At 41.4% G+C, this 22768-nt stretch overlaps 2 pseudogenes across 2 annotated transcripts; both read left to right on the plus strand.

The window, feature by feature from the left end:
- The first annotated feature begins 4135 nt into the window (after positions 1–4135).
- Positions 4136–14934, plus strand: LOC308243455 (coagulation factor XI-like; annotated as a pseudogene). The gene is made up of 7 exons: positions 4136–4167; positions 8321–8430; positions 9136–9293; positions 11298–11407; positions 11509–11671; positions 11759–11865; positions 14680–14934. The product of its transcript is annotated as a coagulation factor XI-like (transcript).
- Positions 14935–16465: 1531 nt separating this feature from the next.
- On the plus strand, positions 16466–18738 carry LOC308243456 (phosphoglycerate mutase 1-like; annotated as a pseudogene). Its single transcript has 2 exons — positions 16466–17241; positions 18678–18738. The product of its transcript is annotated as a phosphoglycerate mutase 1-like (transcript).
- The last annotated feature ends 4030 nt before the right edge of the window (positions 18739–22768 follow it).

Raw genomic sequence — 22768 nt, forward strand, 5'->3', positions numbered from 1 at the left:
AATTGCCATTTGAAAGTGTGGTTAAATAACGCTTTGGCTAGCAGGCATACCAAATGTGAGTTTGCCCAGCTGCTAGGGCACATAGGAAATTTCAAGAAGACAAATACTTATTAAGAATTTCATCAGAGATTGATTTTTAAACGATGTCTGATGTAACATTTTAGAAGATTTTACTTAATATCCATAACCAACTTGAGAGGAGATACAAAATGTAAGAACTGTAATAGCTAATACTGAATAACAAGTATTTTACATATTAAAATGATATTCAAGCCCTGACTGGTTTGGCTCAGTGAATAGAGCGTTGGCCTGTGGACTGAAAGGTCCCAGGTTCGATCCTGGTCAAGGGCATGTACCTTGGTTGCAGGCACATCCCCAGTAGGAGGTGTGTAGGAGGCAGCTGATTGATGTTTCTCTCTCATCAATGTTTCTGACTCTCTATTCCTTTTCTTTCCTCTCTGTAAAAAATCAATAAAAATATATTTTTTAAAAAATAAAAAAATGATATTCAAAAGCAATACTAAAATTCAGAAGTCTTAATTTACCTCACTGACAGTTTTTCATAGTTCAGTGCTTCATGGGGGTGAGCACCTTTATATAGGTGACCAAGACAACCTAGACATCTATTTGCAACAGAATTTCAAAAATAGAAAACAGAAGTAGAAAATCATCTACTTTGACAGCTATAGAGAGAGACTCCAAAGATGGAAAGCAAAGAAATAACTTGGAAGAGAAGATACAAATGAAAAAAATGGGGTGGGGAAAGGGGTCAGGTGATGACAATAAGAATATATGATGAAGAGTGAGCTAGGGGTGGAGGAGAGGAGTGGGAGAGAGGAGGGGAGTCCTGGGTTCTTCAGAGCCAGGGGAGTGTTGAGCACTGCACACAACCCTGCTGGGGCGTGTTCTGGGCTCTGGGGAAGATAAAGGTCAGCATTATGACAAGAACCCTGTGAACACTATTAAAATAAGTGCTTCTCTCCCTCTCTATTTCATGTAACACCCCCATGTCAGCAAACGGATTAGAAATTCACACTTTGTGTTCTAAAACATGCACATTTTTCTTTTTGTAGGATGATTTTATTATGCCAAATGGTACATTTTGTTTTATTTGCCTCAGTTTCTGGTGGTAAGTAGAGATTTATCTTGAGTATGAACTGGAAAAAGCTTGTCTCCTGAATTTAGATTACAAAACAAGAGGGCATAAGCCCTGAGACAGAAATCACGCCACAGTCCCATACCTGTGGGAAAATCTCACACCATCCACTCCAGGGAAGGGAGGAAATGAAACAATTGTATTTATTTTCCTTTTAAGGTTCCAGGGGTTTTCAAAGGAGGAAGGAAAGTGAAAATTTTAGTCATGGGAAATTATGTCTATATGTATATTTCTAACTATATTCATTTCTATACCTATATTCATATGTAAATTCACATCACACATTTAAAAGGAATATTAAAAAAAAAACATATGTCTGGATTTGCCTCATTGATTTGTCAGTTTTTCATAAAGCAGTCAGTCAAATGCAAGACACACATACACACACATACATGCAATTTTGGACTGAAAAATATTACGCTAATATTTACACAAGTAGACTTTATACATTTCAATAATTTACTGCTATTAATTCTCCACTTCACATAATGTCCACTATATTTGTTTTCAAATTACTTAACCAATATTCAGAAGGATATATCAATACAAGTATTGTTGACCCTATGTTTATTTGTTATTTAAGATGAAAACTTAAGCATTTATTATTTTTTAAATGTTTTCCTTTATTTATTATTATTACTATTGTTGTTGTTAATTCTCACCCAAGGATATTTTTCAATTGATTTTTAGGGAGATTGAAAAAGAGAGGAAAAGACCGAGAGAGAAACATCAATGTAAGAGAAACACCTGGATTGGTTGCCTCCTGCACGAGGCCTCACCAGAGCCCAGGCCAGAGAGGAGCTTGCAACCATGGTACATGTCCTTGACCAGAATCGAACCCGGGACCCTTTGGTCCGCAGGCAGACACTGTATCCGCTTAGCCAAACCAATTAGGGCAAGCTTTTATTTTTAAAGTAACATATATTACAGTTAATTTCTATTACTGTTGCTAGCATCTTATGCAGAATAAACATTTTTAGCATATGTGAAAAACAGCAGTCTATGTAAAAAGATTTAAAATTAAATTCTATTACAGTTATTAATTTAATTTTTCTTTGTGACAAGATTCTTTTCAGGTTATTATATTTCTTCATTGTAAAATAATATTGTTATTTCATTGATAAACATATCAGTGACAACTAAATGGACATATTTTGAACAATGGACCCAACAATGCATTCTTTACATATGCATATGGAACACTTACAAAATTTGACCACATACAAGGCTCCAAGGCAAGTCTCAACAAACTTTAAAGAATTAAAATTATGCAGAATATGTCATCCAGTCACAGTGGAATTGAGCTAAAAAAAAAAAATGCAAATGGAAAATCCCCAAATGTTTAAAAATTAAGTAATACCCTTTTAAATAAATATGGGTCAAAGAAGACATTCCAATGGAAATTAGGAAATAGCTCTAGCTGGTTTGGCTCAGTGGATAGAGCATCAGCCTACAGACCAAAGGGTCTCCGGTTCGATTCCAATCAAGGGCATATACATTGGTTTCAGGCTCCTCCCCTGCCCCAGCCCTGGTCAGTGCTCATACAGGAGGCAATCAATCTATGTGTTTCTCTCACATCGATGTTTCCCTTTGTCTTTCCCTCTCTCTTCCACTTTCCATAAAAATCAATGGAAAAATATCCTCGGGTGAGGATTAACAAAAAATAAAATTAAATTAAAAATATATATTTAATTGAATGAAAATGAACATACGCCATATCAAAGCTTTGGGATATAGCTGAATCAGTACTGAGATCATGGGTGTAGACCTACAGGCATTCATTAGAATAGGGAAAAGGTAAAAATTAATCATATAAGAATCCAGTTCAAGAAGGTAGAACAAGATTAGTAAATTAAACACAAAGGAAGTAGGAAGAAGAAAAAAATAAAGAAAATCGCAGGGAGTAATTAAATGTAAATCATATTTACTAGAGAAGGTCAATACAGTCATACTCTCCAGCCCATTTTACAAGGTCAGTGTAACCTTAATACTAAAACCTGGCAGGAGCGTTATGACAAGGCCATGGGACGCTAATGATCGTGTGGGAGCCTTTGTTTCAAACAAACATGGAGTTTGGACAGAGAGAAGCAACAGGCCAAGGGAAAGCAGGAGGCCCTTTTAGACTTGGATGGGATCCTGAAGAGCATCTTTGCTAGTAAAGATCTGAGAAGTGATTCAAGTCCCCACAAAGCACCCACGTCTCTGAGACAATCACTCATAAACACAATTCCATGGAGGCAGATGTGTTATATTGTGGTTTTCTTTTCTATCTGAGGCTGCTCATCCAAGAAACTAACATTTTAAAGGTGTTGATTTTCCTGATTTCCAAGTTCAGTTAAGTCAGCCTCCTTTGTTTGCCTCTGTAGATGATTGCCTAATTAGACATGTGCTTAGAATCCCACATAGCACCTGCCATGATTGCATGACAGAATGCGTGGCTGAGCTGTTCAAAGACACCTGCTTTCAAGGAGGTGACATCACTACTGTTGCTACGACAAGCGCCGAGCACTGCCAAGTCATCTGCACCCTTCACCCAAGGTGGTTGCCCTTCACATTTATGGCTGTGTCATCAGCTAAAGAACCTACCAAATGGTGCCGGAAACCAATCATTGTCTCACTAATAGAAAGAGGCTGGTCAACCTTGAAGCTCTGAAAGGTCAGAGCCAACCACTCCCTATCTAATTGAGACAATGGTAACTGAGGCAACTTCCCCATCTTGTAAATCTTTACTGATATGATAATCTGCTTATTACCTGCTTAAGGGCTATGGGTGTTTCCCAACACTGCTTAAGGGTAATGGGTGTATCCCATAGCCTCAATAAAAGGGATAGCAAGGCCAGAGCCTAGCGGTAGTCTTCCCACTAGAGGTTGACTCCCGCCTAGCCCCCATTTTCCCAAATTAACTCTTTTCTAGTCTCTCTCTCTTCATTTTAGTGTGCGGCCTCCTCCAGAAACCGGACCCTGAGTGGGCCCTGAACCATGCGGGTCGTGTTAAGGGATCCCACAAAATGGTAGGTATTTGCAGCTCTACATAGAGAAACTAGATTTTACACAATTACCTACTAATAAAACTCCTTCTGCCATTTAATGAAATTTAATGTTAATTTAAACATATATTTCCTTCAAATGAAATATTAAATATGACATAAAAATATGGTGTTCAGGCCCTAGCTGGTTTGGCTCAGTGGATAGAGCATTGGCCTACGGACCAAAGGGTCCCAGGTTCAATTCTGGTCAAGGGCATGTACCTCCATTACAGGCTCCTCCCTGGCCTGGGTTCTGGTCAGGGCACATACAGGAGGCAACCAATGGATGTGTTTCTCTCACATTGATATTTCTCTCTGTCTTTCCCTCTCTTTTCCACTCTTTCTAAAAATCAATAGAAAAATATCCTCGGGTGAGGATTAAAAATTAATAATAACATGGTGTTTAGGTAGATCAGGGAGGAATAGACATACCTCTCAGGATGTTCTGTCCAACCTCCCTTGTGTTCTCTATATTAATGGTATGCTTTCTTATTTCTCTTTACCTTTATGCCTGTCAACCATTTGTCCTTTGCTTTTCTATTGATTATTGATATTTGATATTATTTAAACTGATATTTTCCCCTAATAATTTTATTAGAAAAATTTAAATTTTATAAAGATGATGAAAGAATACAGTGATCCCCTGTCACCACCAATACTTTTTGACATTGTGTCTTATTTATCTGTATTGAACATATGTTTAACAATGTGAAATAGTTTGAAAACATAATGCTTCATTCACCCTTAACAATTTCAACATACAATATCCTACACAAAAGACAAAAATTTTTAAAAGATCCCTTTATGTCATCTGTTGTCCCCCAAAGGTAATGTATAGCTATTAATCAAAATCTTATCAAGATTCACAAATGGTATTGGAAGTTTTGTCTCTATAGTCGCATTTTAGAACATTCTACCCACTGCTTTTGTTTCCATGTTGAACTTGAAAATTTTGTTGTTGTTGCTAATCTTCACCCGAGGGTATTTTTTCCATTGATTTTTAGAGAGAGTGGAAGGGAGGGGGAGAGACAGAGAGAGAGAAACATCTATATGAGAGAGATACATGGACTGGTTGCCTCACAATGCGCCCCAACCAGGCTGGGGATCGAGCCTGTAATGGAGGTATGTGCCCTGGACAGGAATCAAGCCTGAGAGACCCTCAGTCTGCAAGCCAACTCTCTGTACACTGGGCCAAACCGGCGAGGGGAAACTTGAAAACTTAATAATAAAGCTTTCCTGCCAAATTAAGTGATCAACATTTTTGTGTGTTATTGCTACATTCCCAGATAATTCCATAGCACTCTGAAGATACAAAATTCACTCTTCTGGACTCTACAACAAGAGTGGGTAATCTTTTTCTTGACAAGGCAGAGAATAAATATTTTAGTCTTTATAGGTCCGGAGACAAAGTCATGGATATTGTATAAGTATGTATATATAACCGTTTAGAATGTAGCCATTAAAATATGGAAACCATTCTTAGCTCGTGAGCTGTACAAAGACAGGCAGCCGGCGGTGTTCACCTGCAGGCCATAGTTTGCACACACCCGTTTCCTGTTAGGAAGCAGGATTATTACACGTGATTATTAAATGTGGGGATGTTGGGCTGAAAACAACCAAACTCACAGTCGTGCTAAGAAAGTATTTCTTTTGGCATGAGACGCAGTAGTTTACTTCCTTCTCTCTGCCTTTCTGTATGCTGACAGTACAGTGTGGTGATGGTGGGGTGTAGGGGGATGGAAGTGGAGAAGGGTGTAGGGGGGAATAAATGGTGATGGAAAAAAATAAAGAAAAAACCCCCCAAGATGCATTTTCTTTAAATATAAATATCCACCCAGTAATGTTGTTATTTTTTTTAAAAAAAACAGGTTTACTTGTGTCCTGAAAGAGCGTTAGAGAAACGCTGCCGAGGGTAGACATGACAGGAGCCGTTTCTGGACATTCTTTCAAGCAATGCCCACACCACATAAGTGGCACGATGCCCTACTAGAATGAGTAAACACCAGCTATTGCCCTGGCCTGCTGGCTCAGTTGGTTGCAGTGTCGTCCCTACACCAAAAGGTTGTGGGTTCGATTCCTGGTCAGGGCACATATGGGAGGCAACCAATCAAAGTGTCTCTTTCACATCGATGTTTCTCTCTCTCCCTTCCTTCCCCTCTAAAGTAAAAAAAGGCATAAAAACATGCAGGTGTCACATGATCTTCTGGCTGTAAAAGAAAACCCTGACATATGGAAATAAAGTCTCCTAATGACGTTCTTTCTCTGTGGAGTCAAAGTTAGCATGCAGGCATGTATGCCCCTTAGCCCCACCGTAGTTTACCCAAATGTGTCTCATAGACCCTATCTCATTGCATCAGTACTCACCATTCACTTCCCCCTCCTTTGCAGCTTAAAATTTTAGAGGAAAGTCCTTATTAAACCTATTAATTCAAATCAAAGGCAGCAAGTGTTGAGATGTCACTTGTCTTAATGGTCATGTAGATACTTGAGTAGGTTAGTCAATCAGCCGATCACTGGTGTTAAGGAGACAAGCGAGGCCGGGTCAGCAAATTGCAGAAAGAATTTACAAGTCTAATATTGTGTCCCTGTAAGAAGGACATGGGCATTCTTTTTCTGTTTCCATGAGAGAGTAGGAATGAAGGAGATTAAAGTAAAAACAACGTCTGAGGAAAGTGGGTGAGCTGCGGTTTGCCACTCTGCTGACTAATGAGTTTGCCCACCACTGGGATAGGGGCTTAATCACAAGTAACAACAACAGCCCGTAATTATTGGAATCGAGAGTCTAGGTCAGTGGTCGGCAAACTCATTAGTCAACAGAGCGGCAAACCGCGGCTCGCGAGCCACCTGCAGTTTGCCGACCACTGTTCTAGAACATACGCTTTTATTTCCAGCCTGTGACACAGAAGTTTATCAAGGCCTGGACACGGAGGGCGTGAACTATGATAGCTCTGTCACCAAGGATGCGGAGGAGTGCCAGGGCAGATGCACAGATAACATCTGCTGTCACTTTGTCACCTAGGCAACGGGGCAGTTTCCAAGCCCAGAGCACAGGTGAGTGAGCCCGTGGGCATGACATTATCTAACGGAGAGCAAAATGGGGATTCTTGAAAATTAGTTTCATCAATTTGATTCAAACATTTCTTTTTAACCCATGAAGCATTTTTATAATAAATATTTATAGTTTTCTTCATGAAAAGTCCTACCTTTTTAAATTGGCAATTTTGAAACAGTTAAAATTGGCCTGACTATTCCATTCCCAGCCTAAAGGATGCTCTAGTCTGACCCCATATTTAAAACAAAACTACTTGTAGTTCTCCAAATAAGTTTCCTGCCGAAGACAAAATAACTGAAGCCCATGTGGAATGTGTTAACCCGCCTCATACTGGATTTTGAAATATTCCAGGGATAAATCTATTATATAAGAATGCAAAATGATTTGATCTCTAATGATTAATCTGTGTTCTCTTTTTTTAAAAAAGGTAGGAAAATATTCTAACTTTTATATTTAGAAATAAGTTGAGATGTTCTAGATCTGTATAATAAACTATGGCTATATGAAATCCAATGGAAATGCGGAAATAAGTTCAAATGACTAGCATTTGGATTTTAACTCTCTGCTCTCTCCATTCACAAAAAGCAGAATAGTGGAAAGCAAACAAAGTATCAAAGATTTATTTCAAAAACAATGAGAAAGCAAAGCAACCCCACTCAAATAAATCATTAAGTTTTCATGTTTAATATTTAAGCATTTGTCTCTTTAGCTTACCTCAAACTACATCTTCTTAGATATTTTACATCCAAGACTTAACATAGTGTGAATAAGCCAGGAAATTGGGAGTTGCTAGGCATCACAAAAGAGAGAAGTCATTAATTCCTACATCCCCATTGTCCTCTCACCCCTCTCTCACGTTGTCATTTTACTGATGAAAAATCCAGTTGGCAAAATTCACAGAACCACCAGGTCTTGGCAGAGTGGGGACTCCACCCAGATGTCCAGCCTCCAGATCAGTGCTTTTCAGAGTAATTCATTAGCTGATTGCCTCAGGCAGTCTCCAAGTGGGAATGTCTCATCATCTGATGGTTTTTCTACTTGCATTTGGAAGAATAAAATATTTTTCCATTTTTGTTTTATTTTCAGTAACATTTGTCTTTTGAAGAATACCGAAATGGGGACACCAACCAGAATAACGAAGCTCAGTGAAGTGGTGTCTGGATTTTCACTGAAATCTTGTGCGCTTTCTCACCTGAATGAACTATGATTTCCTTAACGAGGTGACTGAACCATTAAATAACAGCTGCGGATGGTAGGTCTGATGGGCCTAACTTAGGGCACCCATTTTATGTTCACCGATGACATGGACCCATGACATGGTGTCTTCTTCATGTGAAAAATTTTATTCTGTCCTATATACTTAGAGTTTATATTTGAATTTAAGCTTAAAATAATTACTTTGATGTTCCTAATTTAAAAATTTTTGAAAGATTTTGAGATAAATGAACTTTAAAAATTATTATTAAGATGCTATTTCTTTAAAGTGATTTTAGGTTCACAGCAAAATTGAGGGGAAGGTGTAGAGATTTCCCATATACTCTCTACCTCCACTACCCACAGACTCCTCATTATCAACATCTCCCACCAGAGCAGTGCATTTGTTACAATTGATCAATCTGCATTGACACATCATAATCATGGGAAGTCTATAGTTTACATTATGACTTATTCTTGGGGCTGTACATTCTGTGGGTTTGAACAAATGTATAAAGACATGCTTCCCTCATTATAGTGTCATACCGAGCATTTTACTGCCCTAAAACTCCTCTGTGTTCCACCTATTCATCCCTTCCTCACCCCCCAGCAAACTATTTATATGGAATTTACAAATACTATGATTGAGATTTTACAGATTCTACTGGTGAATTGCTTCCCTGAACATGGCTTCTTCTGTTGTACAGCTTGTATTGGGGACATTTCCCCAGGACAGCGTTTGCAGACAGTGACATCGACAGGTCATGGCTCCTGATGTCTTCGTCTGTCCCAGCATTTGTACTCACCATCCCAGTTGTTTGTTTTTTACCTTCTTTTCTCAAGAATCGTCAAAGGAATCTGAAAGGTAAGGAGTTAAGAGTAAGACTAGTGTGTTACCTTTTAAAAACAGCTGATCAAAATGCACCATTAAAAATTCTGAGCAGCTACAAATCTAGTCAAAGTATCTGGGAAGGTAGATAAAAGTTGCATAGAATTCCTCACTCCTCTCCCTTTCTGGTCCCTGGCTACTGACCACAAACCCAGTACTGCCAAGGACCCTTGGTTTTCTTTAGCTCAGGGAGGTCGCTGTCTTTGGCAAAGGGAGAGCTGCCTACCGTAGTTCTGAATGGAAGGAAGACTATAGGATGGCCACTAAGTCCAATGCCTGGCTTACGGTCACTGAGCCTGTGGCAAAAAGAGCTGGAAATGCCAGCGAAATGTTAAATCCAAAGTGGAGAGCGGTGGAAATGATGGCCTACATCGATGGGAGTGGGGATGGGGTGTAGGGAGGTTTGAGAACATTCCCCCTCCTGAGGGATATTAACATGGGAAACCGTAATGAGGGGTGGGAAATTTCTTTGATCATTAAAGGAACACTTTCTGAGGTCTTGCCCCTCATTAACAAGATTCACTAAAAAAATAACCTTAAGATTAAATCTGTTTCAAAACCTGGAATGTATGTATTATCTACATTAGAATTCTCAGGGCCCTTAACATTTGCTTGACTAGGCTGCTCATTTTGGGGGAGTGTTTCCCAGAGCAATCCAGCTAAGGGAAGCCCTTGAGTCCCTTGTCCATCAAGCAAGCCTGGTTTCCATTGAGTGAGGCTGTAATTTCAGAAGTTCTTGTTCTGTCACCTGAAAATATATCTGTTACTTTCACTGATTAACAAACTTAATACAATTTATTTGGTGCCTATTATGTACCAGGCACTGTTCTAGACACTAGGGATACCATTCGTCAACTAAATAAATAGAAACCCCCTCCCTATTGAGACCAGAGTGGAAATGATAGAGAAGTAATCCGATTGGGGTATATTGTCAAAGAAAATGTCAGTGATAGCGTCAAGATTTTGGGCCCACAGAATTGAAAGGATGGAGATGCCAATGACTGAGATGTGGAAGATGTTACCAGGAACTGATTTGAAGAGAGGAGAGATATCTATTAGAGGCTCAATGAGAAATGTTGAATTGGAATTAGAAAGGGAATTCTGAGATTAAGAAGATATGTTTACATTCTAGATCTGTGTTTGGGTGGCACCAGCAAACAGCTGGTAGAGAAGAAAGGAGGTTCAAAGAGCAAGTCTTGGAACATAGTAAGTTTCAGAAATTAGAAAGATACCTTTGCAGGATGTTATTCTATATAATTACTGCTCTTTTTAAAATTTTATTTATAAAATTCCCGATCAATACCTATGAGAGAAATAGCACATTTGATCCTCAAAACAGGGTGACAAAGGATCATGGGTGCTACAAGCCAAGACTTGGCTGTTTACATTTAAAAGAATAAAAATGAAATAAAACTAAGTATTCATTTTCTTAGCTGTACTAGCCACATTTTCAGTGGTCAATAGCCACAGGTGGTTAGTGGCTATTGTATCGGTGGCATCAATGAAGAAAATACTATTGGACAGCACTGCTCTTGACGTGCTTTTGTGCTAATTAGGAAAAGTTACTCCTTTCAGGAAGATGCTGCTTGGATGTGAGGCCGGCGGTGGGTTCCACTCATCCCTGTCTAAGCTGGCAGCAGCTCCGGGCAGCGGATTTCTAGGTAGCATGAAAATCCTTGCGTCTTTGAGATAGGCTGGGAGAGTTGAAAGAAAGGAAAAAAAGAAGGATGGTGCTACAAACACTGACAAGAGAACAAGATCAAACATTTTTTATGGAGGCAGGTGGTTGTGTTTTGAAAACTCATCTCCAACCTATGGCTCCTGGGGTCTGACTCAGTGATTTATGAAGAGTACTTTCAAAATGGGAAATGTTCTCGATTAAATGTCAACATGAGTTGACTTACATATGTGCTGTGAAAATGTTATTTTTGTTTCATTAGTTTTATATGATTCATGTATATTTCCCTTTTTGGCCATTAGAAATCTTTGTCTCCTTAAAACATCTAAAAGCAGGTTACCAAGTACATGCATTAAAAAGAACAGAGCTATTTCTGGTTCCAGTCCTCAAAGCTGCAGACACAGTGTCCGAAGTAAACAATGACAACACTTTCTTCTGGTTGAGATCACTTTCTTCTGAGGAGACTGATGGGAGCTAAGGTTTTGTGTCTCTGATGTGTGATTTGCTGTCCAGTGTTCCACCACACTTCATTTTACCATGACACTGATTTCTTGGGAGAAGAACTGGATGCTGTTGATGTAAAAGGACATAGAGCCTGCCAGACAATGTGTACTGACACCATCCGCTGCCAATTTTGTACCTATTTTCCACCTCAAGAATCTCACCATGGAGGGAAGTAAGACACAGGAAGGTACCATCATTGCTCCATCCCATCTCTTTGTGAGGTGCATCATGTTTATACCATTTTGTTTCCAACCTGCAGTGGTAAGTGTTACTTAACACTTTCTTCAAATGGATCTCCAACTAAAATACTTCATAGGACAGGAGGCATCTCTGGATATCCATTAAGGTCATGTAAGATGGATAATGGTGAGTTTCACATCACTTGACAAAATACATCTGAAGGAGCTATTCTATACTTAATATATCATGACGAAGAGAGTCAATAATAGCCACAGGGGGATTAAAATTAGTAAGAAAAGCACCAATTTACAATTATCTGTTATTTTCACTTCTATCACCCATGCTGACCATGTTTGAAACGTAAACAAATTGCCTAGTAGTAATTGGATATGTTTTAATTTGCTGCATTTATGCAACTAGTATTTCATGGGGAGACTTGTGGTAGGCCAGCACGTTCATGTCTGATATTTTGTCATCGAGGCCAACTATCTTTCTTATTATCCTTTATAATTGAAATATCAGCCAGCATCTTGGTTAATCAAATAATTCATTTTCTTTCCATTGGCCATTACTTGGTCTTTAATTGAAACATAAACGTTATATTTTTGAAAAATTAGGCATCTATTCAAGAAATACTCAAGTAGCTCCCTTTCAGGGGCCTTCATTCTTTCAGGTTCTGCGTACTTAGGAATACTCACAAAAACTACTGGAAAAACTTATTAATTTGTCATAGGGAGTGGAAATAAAAGAGTTATCTAGATTAAACAAGACTTATAAAAATTAGGGTAAAAATCTGATCAGCAGTGTTTCCAGCCCAGTGGCCGATTCTGAGAATAGTAGCACGGGATGGTTTGTAGGCAAACAGATTGCCTAAGCCAGTGATTTTCAGCATTTTTCATCTCATGGCACACATAAACTAATGACTAAAATTCTGCCCCACAGCAAAAAACATTTTTTGCTGATTTGACAAAAAATAGGTACAATTTTGATTCATTCACAACGGGTGTTGTTGTGTTGACTGTTGTCATTTTTTTTTATAATCTGTGGAAAAAGAGGTCAGTGCCTCTGACTAAATAGTCAGGTTTTGCATGTTTTAAAAGTTCTTGCAGCACATTAATTGAAAATTGCTAATCTAAGAGATAAAATCGCCAACAGGAAAAAGTGTAACACACAAACTCCTCCTTAAAATACCATCACACCCTATTATACCTTTAGGATTTATTGATTTACATAAAATCATGTGATTTTAGCCTTTAATAATAATAATTCAATGTCCAGGGGCTCTGATGGGAATCTTTTGATGGCTCCCTCTTCTTTACAATGTCAGTCAGAGCAGTTATATCTCATACATTCCCTGTTTTCCTCACAATAAGTTTACCTAAGACAAGAAGGAGTATTTATAAGTCAGTTATCTTAGTTCTACCAAGCATTAAAAGGGACATAGCAAATTTTATTGTTAGTTAAGTTGACATAGTTTATAAAATAGGAACCAGCACTTATGCCTTAAATTGCAGAATCCATTCTGCACCTTCCTTCCTTCATTATGTTCTTCTCCGCAGACGATATGGACTCTATTGTGTAAAGCTTACAGAATGTATCAGGTGTAATTGATAGCTAAAGCAGAAAATGTAAGATAAGGGAAAATAAAACCTTATGTCCTTTTAATGGACCTTCTGAATGAAGTGGCACAAGATGATTAGATTTTGCTGCACTCTATTAGATGAAATAGTATCCTAATATGAAAGGAAATGTCTAATCGAGATATTTATTATGTCTTGTAGTGTCATTGGTCTATAATACAACTAAACTTTCTGAAGATACAGAAAGATTGCCATCCAAGGAAATATTTCTTAACACAAAGTATAATGCTAGACACAGAGTTGAGATCTGCATTTAAAAAAAACAAAAACCAGGCGATCCATATGCCCACTGAGATATAAAAAGCACTGCTCTAGAAAAATGTCGTTTATGAGGTGCTCACTCCCATTCTATGTAGGTTATTGGAGCAGATTAGCCCAAGCCTCCAACCAGGAGGGTAGGTTCTGGTGTCTGGCATCTCAGGAAGTAGAAATAGAATGGACTATCCTGCTTGAGGCAGCCAAGACAGGAAAGAAACACAAGGGCTAACTCTGAATCAGAGTCCCTGAAAGGTATCAAGAGTTGCATCAAAGATCCCCAAACTGACAACAAGACCAAAGAGCAGAAGCAACTCACAAACAGAAAAGCATCTCAGGTTGGAATAGGAGTGATGAACTAAGGTCAGCCCAAGGGGAAGAGAATGGGGGCGCACTGGACATACTGAGTGTGGGGTGCTCAACTTTTTATTATGACAGTAGTTCTCAAACTTCCGCAGAGCTGATTAAAAGCCAGATTACTGGGTTCCACCACTAGAATTTCTGATCACTGGGTCTGAGTTGGGGCTCAAGAAATTGCATTTCTAACAAATTCCCAGGTGATGTTCTTGATCTGGGAGGGACACGTGACAAACAACTGATTTATTTAAAAGAACAACCAGGGCCCACTTGGCATGGCTCAGTGGTTGAGCATTGATCTATGAACCAGAAGGTCAGGGTTTGAGTCCTGGTCAGAGCACATGCCTGGGATGCGGGCTCCATCCACAGTAAGGTGCGTGTAGGAGGCAGTCGGTCAATGATTCTCTCTCATCGCTCATGTTTCTATCTCTCTCTCCCTCTCCTTTCCTCTATGAAATCAATAAAAATATATTTAAAAAACAAGAACAATCAGGGATATCATTTGAGGGAGGATAAGACTGCCTCGTAGTGCCAGATGACGGAATCTTTAGGGACATATAACGACCAGGTGACTTATTCATTTTTTATGTGCATGTTTTGCTTTGCCAACTTGATGATAACATTTCTTCAGTGTCATGGTAAAAGATTGGACAGAGGGAAAGTTTCTTCCCTTTGTGCCTGAAGGACCATAACTACTGATAGAAAATGAACATTTAGGAAGCTACTCATTGCAATCCTTCTGTTGTAGAATGCACAACCAAAATCAAGGTCAGCATTGCTGGGGGAACGGAGTCTGCTCAGGGTGAGTGGCCACAGCATATAATTTTGCACATCTCTGCACCCACCCGGAGACACCTGTGTGGGGGCTCCATCATCGGGCACAGTGGTATTAACAGCTGCTCATTGTTTCAAGGAGTCAGTACTGTTCCTGTTTTCACTTGTTCACCACGCTCACACATATATGAAACCTACCACTAATATTTCAGCACATTTAAAAATGTAAACTATTCTACTTGCTAACTTAATTTCCCATCTTTAGTGAAAAAAAGCCAAAAGGAAGAGCCACTCGTGGTCCTCCAGCATCAGAACAGATGCAGAAACATGGCTGTTTGTGTCCTATCCCACTTTCCCGTTTAAGTGCACACGCATCCCCAGGGGAGTTTTGTTATTTCCCATAAGAGCTCATCATCTCTGTGTATGGTCCTGGGCACTGGGTCCCGAACTAAATGCAAAGAAAATCCTCTCTCTCTCTCTCTCTCTCTCTCTCTCTCTCTCCCCTCCTCTCTCTATCTCCCTCTCCCTTCCTCTCTGAAATCAATAAAAAAATATATTTTAAAAAAATAAAAATTAAAAAATAAATATCAAATATTTTACTATTTAATAAATATTAAATATTTTCAGAAAAAATAAAAAAGAGGATATGTTTCCAACTTGAAGGTTAAATGTTCTTTATTGAGGTTCTACTTGGTGAGAGGGAAATGGGCTGAGGGGCTGAAATGTGATGGGCAGCCTTCAGCGCTCCCTCCGACCATTGGTGGGTGCGGCCAGCGGCGTGCTGATGGCTGTGCCGCAGTCAGAAGGATCGCGTCCGGCTACATCACAGGCTCGGTGCTCCACTTGCTCACTGCTCTCGCTTAGCTGAGGTCCAGCATCACACATCTACACCCAAGGTTCCAGTCCTTTCCTTCCTGTCACTCAGAGGGGAAATCAAACTCAGAGACAGTCATCTCCACTACCCTGGAGCATCAGAATGTCAAACTCCAAGCTGCTCTAGTATCTCATCAACCTTTCGTTTGTTGTTTGTTTTGCCTTGACCAACCGCACTTCGATGAGACCAATGGAAGGCGCTATTTGACACATGAATTATTGGAAAGAGACTTTAGTGATCATATCCACAGAGACGAAGCCGGGCTGTGGAGGGACCTCTCCCAGCTCCCATGGCGAGTTAGGGTAAGAGCTGAGCCTGGAAAACCGGGTCTAAGCACAGACCCCAGTTCCAGGAGCTGCTGTAAATGTGAGGGGAGGCGCATAGGAGAGCTAGGCTGCCCTAGGCCAGGGCAGGCATCTCTTTTGCTGCCACATACGTATGAGAACGAGACAAGATTCTAAGACGCCTCACTTATTACTGAAAGGCCTGTAGGTTCATTTGCTGTGCAGTCTGCATGGGTGGCATTGACAGAGGGTGAGCTCAGCTCTCATTCAGGATCTGCATGTCCTCCCTGTTCCTCAACTCCAGCAGCTGCCAGTTCAGTGCCTGGGAGTCGTGTGTGTGGCGGTAAACTAGGAGGTTCTTGAGCAGCCTTTGAAGCAATCGCACGGAGGGCGTGGCCGTAGGGTTATCATCTACATCGCTATCATTTCATTCCATCCACAAAGAGTTACAGCGCACATCCCAGAGTTAAGTGAACAGCTTGTCCAAAGGATGTCACAGACCTAAAATTCAGGAGGCCCAGCCACCAGTGGTCAGTACTGTTAATAATAATAGCGGTATCATCTCGGTTAAGAATAAGACAAAGGGTCTGCGCCTCACTTGAACTGCCACCACGGCCGCCTACAAGCTAGTGCTGGTCCGGCATGGCGAGAGCGCGTGGAACCTGGAGAACCGCTTCAGCGGCTGGCACCATGCGGACCTGAGCCCGGTGGGGCACGCGGAGGCGAAGCATGGCAGGCAGGCACTGCGAGATGCCGGCTATGAGTTTGACATCTGCTTCACCTCAGTGCGGAAGAGAGCGATTCGGACCCCTGGACAGTGCTGGCTGCCATGGACCACCTGTGGCTGCCTGTAGTGAGGACTTGGCATCTCAGTGAGCGGCACTGGGGGGGGGGGGGGTCTGACTGGCCTTAACAAAGCAGAAACTGCTGCCAAGCATGGCGAGGCCCAGGTAAGGATCCGGAGGCACTCCTATGATGTCCCACCATCACTGATGGAGCCGGACCAGCCCTTCTACAGCCACATCAGCAAGGATCGCAGCTATGCAGACCTCACTGAAGATCAGCTGCCCTCCCGTGAGAGTCTGAAGGACACCATTGCCAGAGCTCTGCCCTTTTGGAGTGAAGAAATCGTGCCCCTGATCGAGGAGGAGACACAGGTACTCATTGCAGCCTATGGCAGCAGTCTTCCGGGCCTTGTCAAACATCTGGAGGGGCTTTCTGAAGAGGCTGTCACGGAGCTGAACCTGCCGACGGGGATGCCCATTGCCTATGAATTGGACAAGAACTTGAAGCCCATCTAGCCCATGCGGTTCCTGGGGGTTGAGGAGACTGTGAAAGCCATGGAGGCTGTGGCTGCCCAGGGCAAGGCCAAGGGAAGGCGAGCAGGCAGAGACTTTCCCCAGGACACCCTCCCCCCTGCCCATCCCTCTGCATCTGTCCTGTGCACGTGCCACACTGACCACGTCTGCAGGCATCTTAGTTTGCAGCTGCAGATGGGGACGGGTGGCTCCCAATTTGTTTTAGCCATTTTGTCTCCTGCACTCACTCCCTTCATGCAATCTAGTCAGAATGGCACCTCTGGGGCCTGGGGCCTCAGTCCAAGCCAAGGGAGACTCTTATCTAAGACAGTCCAGAGTTAATAACTCAGGTTTTTTTTGTTTGTTTGTTTTGTTTTGTTTGTTTGTTTGCTTTTTGCTAGTGTTTTGTTTATTACTAAGGACCTGCTTGAGAGTAGGGGGACAGGAAGGAGCCATGTAAAGGTGTGACCCATGAGGCGAGGTCAGAGTGCCTGCTTGTATTCCCCAGAGCAGTCCTCTGCTATTCTGTAGTCAGGTGAACTGATGGGAGCTCCAGTCATTCCAGTGGATGAATGCCTAGTGATTCAAACAAACATTTCCTCCCCAACCCCAGAAAAGCCAGCTCCAGAAGATTGGGATCAATCCTGAATGTTTATGTGTTGCATTTACTTAAAAAAAAAAAAAAAGTATCTACACTAATAAAAGAGAAATATGTAAATTGACTGTACCTCCATGACACCCATAAGCCAATCAGGAGTGAGTATGCAAATTAACCCAACAAAGATGGCAGGTTAATTTGCGTAAGTGGGCACGGAGTGGCCTGGTTGGGCAGGTTGCCTGCTATGAGGGGGAGGGCAGGGGCGGGGGGAACTATAGGAGCGGCACTCCTGCTGGGAGTGAAGACTTGCAAAGGCTCCCGGGTGGCCGGGAGCAAAGCCAGGGGAAGGAAGGCCTATTCTTGCATGAATCTTCATGCAACGGGCCTCTAGTAGCTATATAAAATAATACAAAACAAAACCCTTCTGGAGTCTTTTGTGGCAGTTGAACTATTCCCACATGTGGTCATCATAAAAGAAGCCCTTCCTCACACCAAGGTGGGATGAGCTCCTTGACTGTGTTAGAAGCCCTCCCCAGCCGTATTGTCTCGTGGCAGTGAAAGGCCTCTTGATCACGTGCCGGGGTGTCTCTCACTGAGCCTGAGTTCTGAATCCTCTTTCTGTGGCTTGGCCCTGCGACTTAGGCCCAGTAAGCATTTTGAGCGTAACTTCTAAATCTTTTTCAGATCAGTATCATAAAGGAGGGATGTGCAATAAGAAAAGAAAACAACAACATGGAATAAGACAAGGAATACAAGTGAGAATGTGCCCATGTCCAGCTCCGATGGCATGCCTGCTGCGTGCTGCACACGGTGCTGTGTGCTTTGCTCCTTGTTACACCGAACACCCCTTGTCACACAGTGTAAGACAAGGTGTGATTACTCCCATCGGAATGTAACACAATGTCATTGTTTTTGCAGGAGGAAGAAAGAAAAATCAGCTTGTCGACATTTTCAACTCCATTCTCCACCTTCCCACTAGATGGCACTTTTAACCTCTTTTTGCTACATTTCTAACCACAGCTTCTGGACAGCATGCACTTGATTTATAATGTGATTAAGCACAATCCGAGAGCAGGTAATATCTGGAAATATGAAATCAACTCGACTGCTTCAACTTGATTTTGCTTGACTTTTCAAATATGATTGTTGTAAAGATCTATCTAGTCCCCAGCTTTGGGATGTCACTGCCCTGTAGTGACTGGGGGCTATTGAGAGCCCCCAACAGTGGGTGCGCAGTGGGGGGTGTGTCCCAAGGTGACTGCCCCAGACACCTGGAGGACTTCTTACCTGCATGCCTCTAACCCAGGGGTGGGCAAACTTTTTGACTCGAGGGCCACAATGGGTTCTTAAACTGGACCGGAGGGCTGGAACAAAAGCATGGATGGAGTGTTTGTGTGAACTAATATAAATTCAAAGTAAACATCATTACATAAAAGGGTACAGTCTTTTTTTTTTTATTTCAATAGTTTTATTCATTTCAAACATTTTAACAAGAAGAATGTAAACACTAATTATTATAATTTGAAACTTCAAAAAATGGAGGAATCATAGCACAATAACATACCTTATATTGAAGATAGCAAAGGCAAAATAAAATTGCTTAACAAAGGAAAGGTACAAAAGCCTTTCAAATTAAACTTCAATATAATAAAATAATTTAAAACTAAAACAAATAGAAAAGAACAAAATGTGTAAACAGTAAATTAAACATTTTCTTTAGTGCAACTTCCAAATTATGCCCGGGACATAAATGTAGATGGCAATGTAGACTGGGTTGAAAGGTTTTTGGTCTTTAAAACATCAACTTCAGTGGGAACAGTGTTGTTGGTCTCCTTTTTAGCTAATGCTCTGATCCTGTGCTCTCCAGGGGCGTGTCTCCCTACATCACCACGATAACGTGTCTACGCAGTCCCAGGGTGATGTCGGGGGACGCGTCCGCGGGCATTACAAGGAGCCTCTGGAAGATTGAGAGGTTGTTCCTTCTACTGAATGGGGGATATAAATCCGCCCACTCAGAAGAAGGAGCTGCGGCTGTGTTTCCCGACATTGCCATGTTAACACTGCTGGTGGTGAAGGAGTGGAGGGGAGAGCAAGAGAACCCTCCGCTCTTTCGGCTCCGGGCCGGATAGAACAGCCGAACAGGCCCGATCCGGCCCACGGGCCGTAGTTTGCCCACGGCTGCTCTAACCCATCCTTGTTGTCACTTGCCATCTTGCTGAGTCACGTGGCTCGGGACTCTTGCTTGCCATGTCTTTGTGGTTCCCTCTAAGTGTTGCAGCCCTCCCCACCTTTTCACCACCCCCACCCCACCTCACCCCCCAGCCTTCGGGTCACTCCCCTCCCCCACACCTGCCCCGCTGGACGTGTGAACTGAACCTTCTCTCCTGATTACTCAGAATATTGCTAAGATCACGTTGCAGTATTTAAAACAAACCAACAAGCAAATGCCTTTGACTATGGAAGGCTTGGTGATAACAAAAAAAAGAAAAAAGGAAAAAAGGAAAACACACTCCCACTCTACACCACACACACACACACACACACACACACACACACACACACACACGCTCGCGGGTATGGACACATCACTCCGAGTCGCCAGGGGCAGGGGCCTCGGCAGGTTTCCCTAGGAGCTGTGACCGCGTGGCCCTCGCTTGCAGGGACAGCTTCAGCGCTCTCCAGCCACAGACCGACAGGAGCAACACCAGACTCGGTGGGGCCCAAACTTGTACTATTTTGTGACTGTGACGTGGAAGGCCTTTTAGCAGTAAAACTTTGGTTTGTCCCTTCATGTGGAGAGAGAAAAGGCCCAAATTAGGAATTTTCCCTGACTGTGGACAGCGTCTAGTAAGTTGGCCAGTGGGCTAGGGCCTTGGGGGAAGAAATGAAATAAAACTGGTGGAAGACAAGTCTGGGGAAGAGGGATGTAGGTGCAGGACACCGAAGGACGATGCACCATCGTCATAGCTTCCAGGTATGGCCACGGGAGGGCGCAGCTGTGCTGTGAATTGAATATCAACTCCAGACTGCTGAGTTTAGAGAAATTACTTGAAGTCTTAATATGTCATCCTCCCAAGCCCCCCAATCCTTATGCTTTCTTCCATTTTTAGCCCTCATGTGGTCACAATTTACTGAAGCCCAGTCTCAGCTTGAGCACCCTATAACCCAATTATGATTCAACCCTGCTAACCAGGCCTACTTAGGTATCTCCGGATATCTGAAAGGAGCAGGTGCTATGCATCCTCACCTGCCCCCAGGAAGCTCACTTAGAGACTCTGGACATTGCAGGGACGGGCCGGAATCGCCTCCCCAGTTCCACCACTACACCAAGAAGCTAAAATCACCTTCTATGGAATAAAAAATTAAAAGCCAAGGAAAAACAACAACAAGCAAACAAAACCTTCATAAAGTGAGCTTCGAAGATGACTGGTAGCAGTGTCTGATGGGCATTTTTTTTTTTGAGTGCTACATATTTTGCGGGGGTGGAGGGATGGGAGGTGGGAGGGTGGAGAATGAAGCCTTAAGAAGTCATATTTTATTCACATTAAGCCATTGAGCTGTTTTTTTAAAAAAATATATATATTTTATTTATTTTTTACAGAGAGGAAGGGAGAGGGATAGAGAGTTAGAAACATTGATGAGAGAGAAACATCGATGAGAGAGAAACATCGATCAGCTGCCTCCTGCACACCTCCTACTGGGGATGTGCCCGCAACCAAGGTACGTGCCCTTGACCGGAATCAAACCTGGGACCTTTCAGTCCGCAGGCCGACTCTCTATCCACTGAGCCAAACCGGTCAGGGCCCATTGAGCTGTTTATCTAAGAAGACAGCACTGTCTTTTTTAGAATCTAGAGCAAAATTGTATACACAAGTATTTTAGCGGATGAATTTCAGTTCAAGAGTTCCTTTTAAACTTACTCCAAATCAAGACTACAGAGGACTCGAGATACAAATTATCAAAAATATTCAAAACTCCCAGAGACAAACTAATGAGATTAACTATATTAACCATTATCCAGCTCATCCAAGAATAAGTACTACAATTGATTCTGAGGCCTATAACTGCTGTGTTTTATTACTGAAGGTACGAGATAGGAAAGAAACTTAAAATATAATTGGTAATTATATAAATGAGAATTGTTAAATGGAGGAGAACTTATTGAAAATGTTGTATTTCAGATATTTCTTTACAAAACAATGGATGAGTCAGTCATATCTCTTTCCAACACACACATTGCGTCGGTGAAATAAAGAACTAGTTTCATTCCTAAAAAGGGGGGAGGGAGGGGTTAATCTAGATATACCTGATTCATAAATTTTAAAATAAATGTCAATTTTTAAAAAGATTTCTTTGTTGATGTTGTAGGTCTAAAAAAGTAGTTATCTTTCTTTCAATGAATCACGCCATAAAAACTTCTGTTAAACATTTTATTATGTGCTTAGATGCTGAAAAGCTTTCTCTTTTTAACTAATGGATTTTTTTCGCTTGGTTCATGTTCAAGTAACCAAATGTCATTATTTATCCTTTTAAATGTTTAAGAATGTTTAATGGTATCTTATGAACATGAATATGATAAATATCTTGAAGAAAATACATCAAAATACAGAGATTAGAATAAAAATCACCCATGATCCCAATGCACTGCTCATACCCTGACTCGATTCTTTCCGGTCACTTTTATGTTTCTAGAACCTAATAAACACAGTTAAATTGGAAACTTCAGAGCAATGTCATATTTAAATATAGACAGAAATATTATAACATGGGACACAAGCACATAGAATCCAAATTTGACTTAAAAATGAGATAAATCATATTAATAGATGTGAGTGGATCTGAGCCGATTTGACCTCTCAGTAAAGGTCAGGTTATTTTGGCAAATAGTCTTCCATGGTGAGAGGAAGGTTGGCCACTATACACCCCCTGTCCCCACTAACTGCCTGTAAGACGGTAGTGACAGAGAAAGCAAGTCTTAGACCCAATTCTGCCCAACACGCCAATATTGA

Source organism: Plecotus auritus (genome assembly GCF_963455305.1).
Source record: "Plecotus auritus genome assembly, chromosome: 3".
NCBI classification, from domain to species: domain Eukaryota; kingdom Metazoa; phylum Chordata; class Mammalia; order Chiroptera; family Vespertilionidae; genus Plecotus; species Plecotus auritus.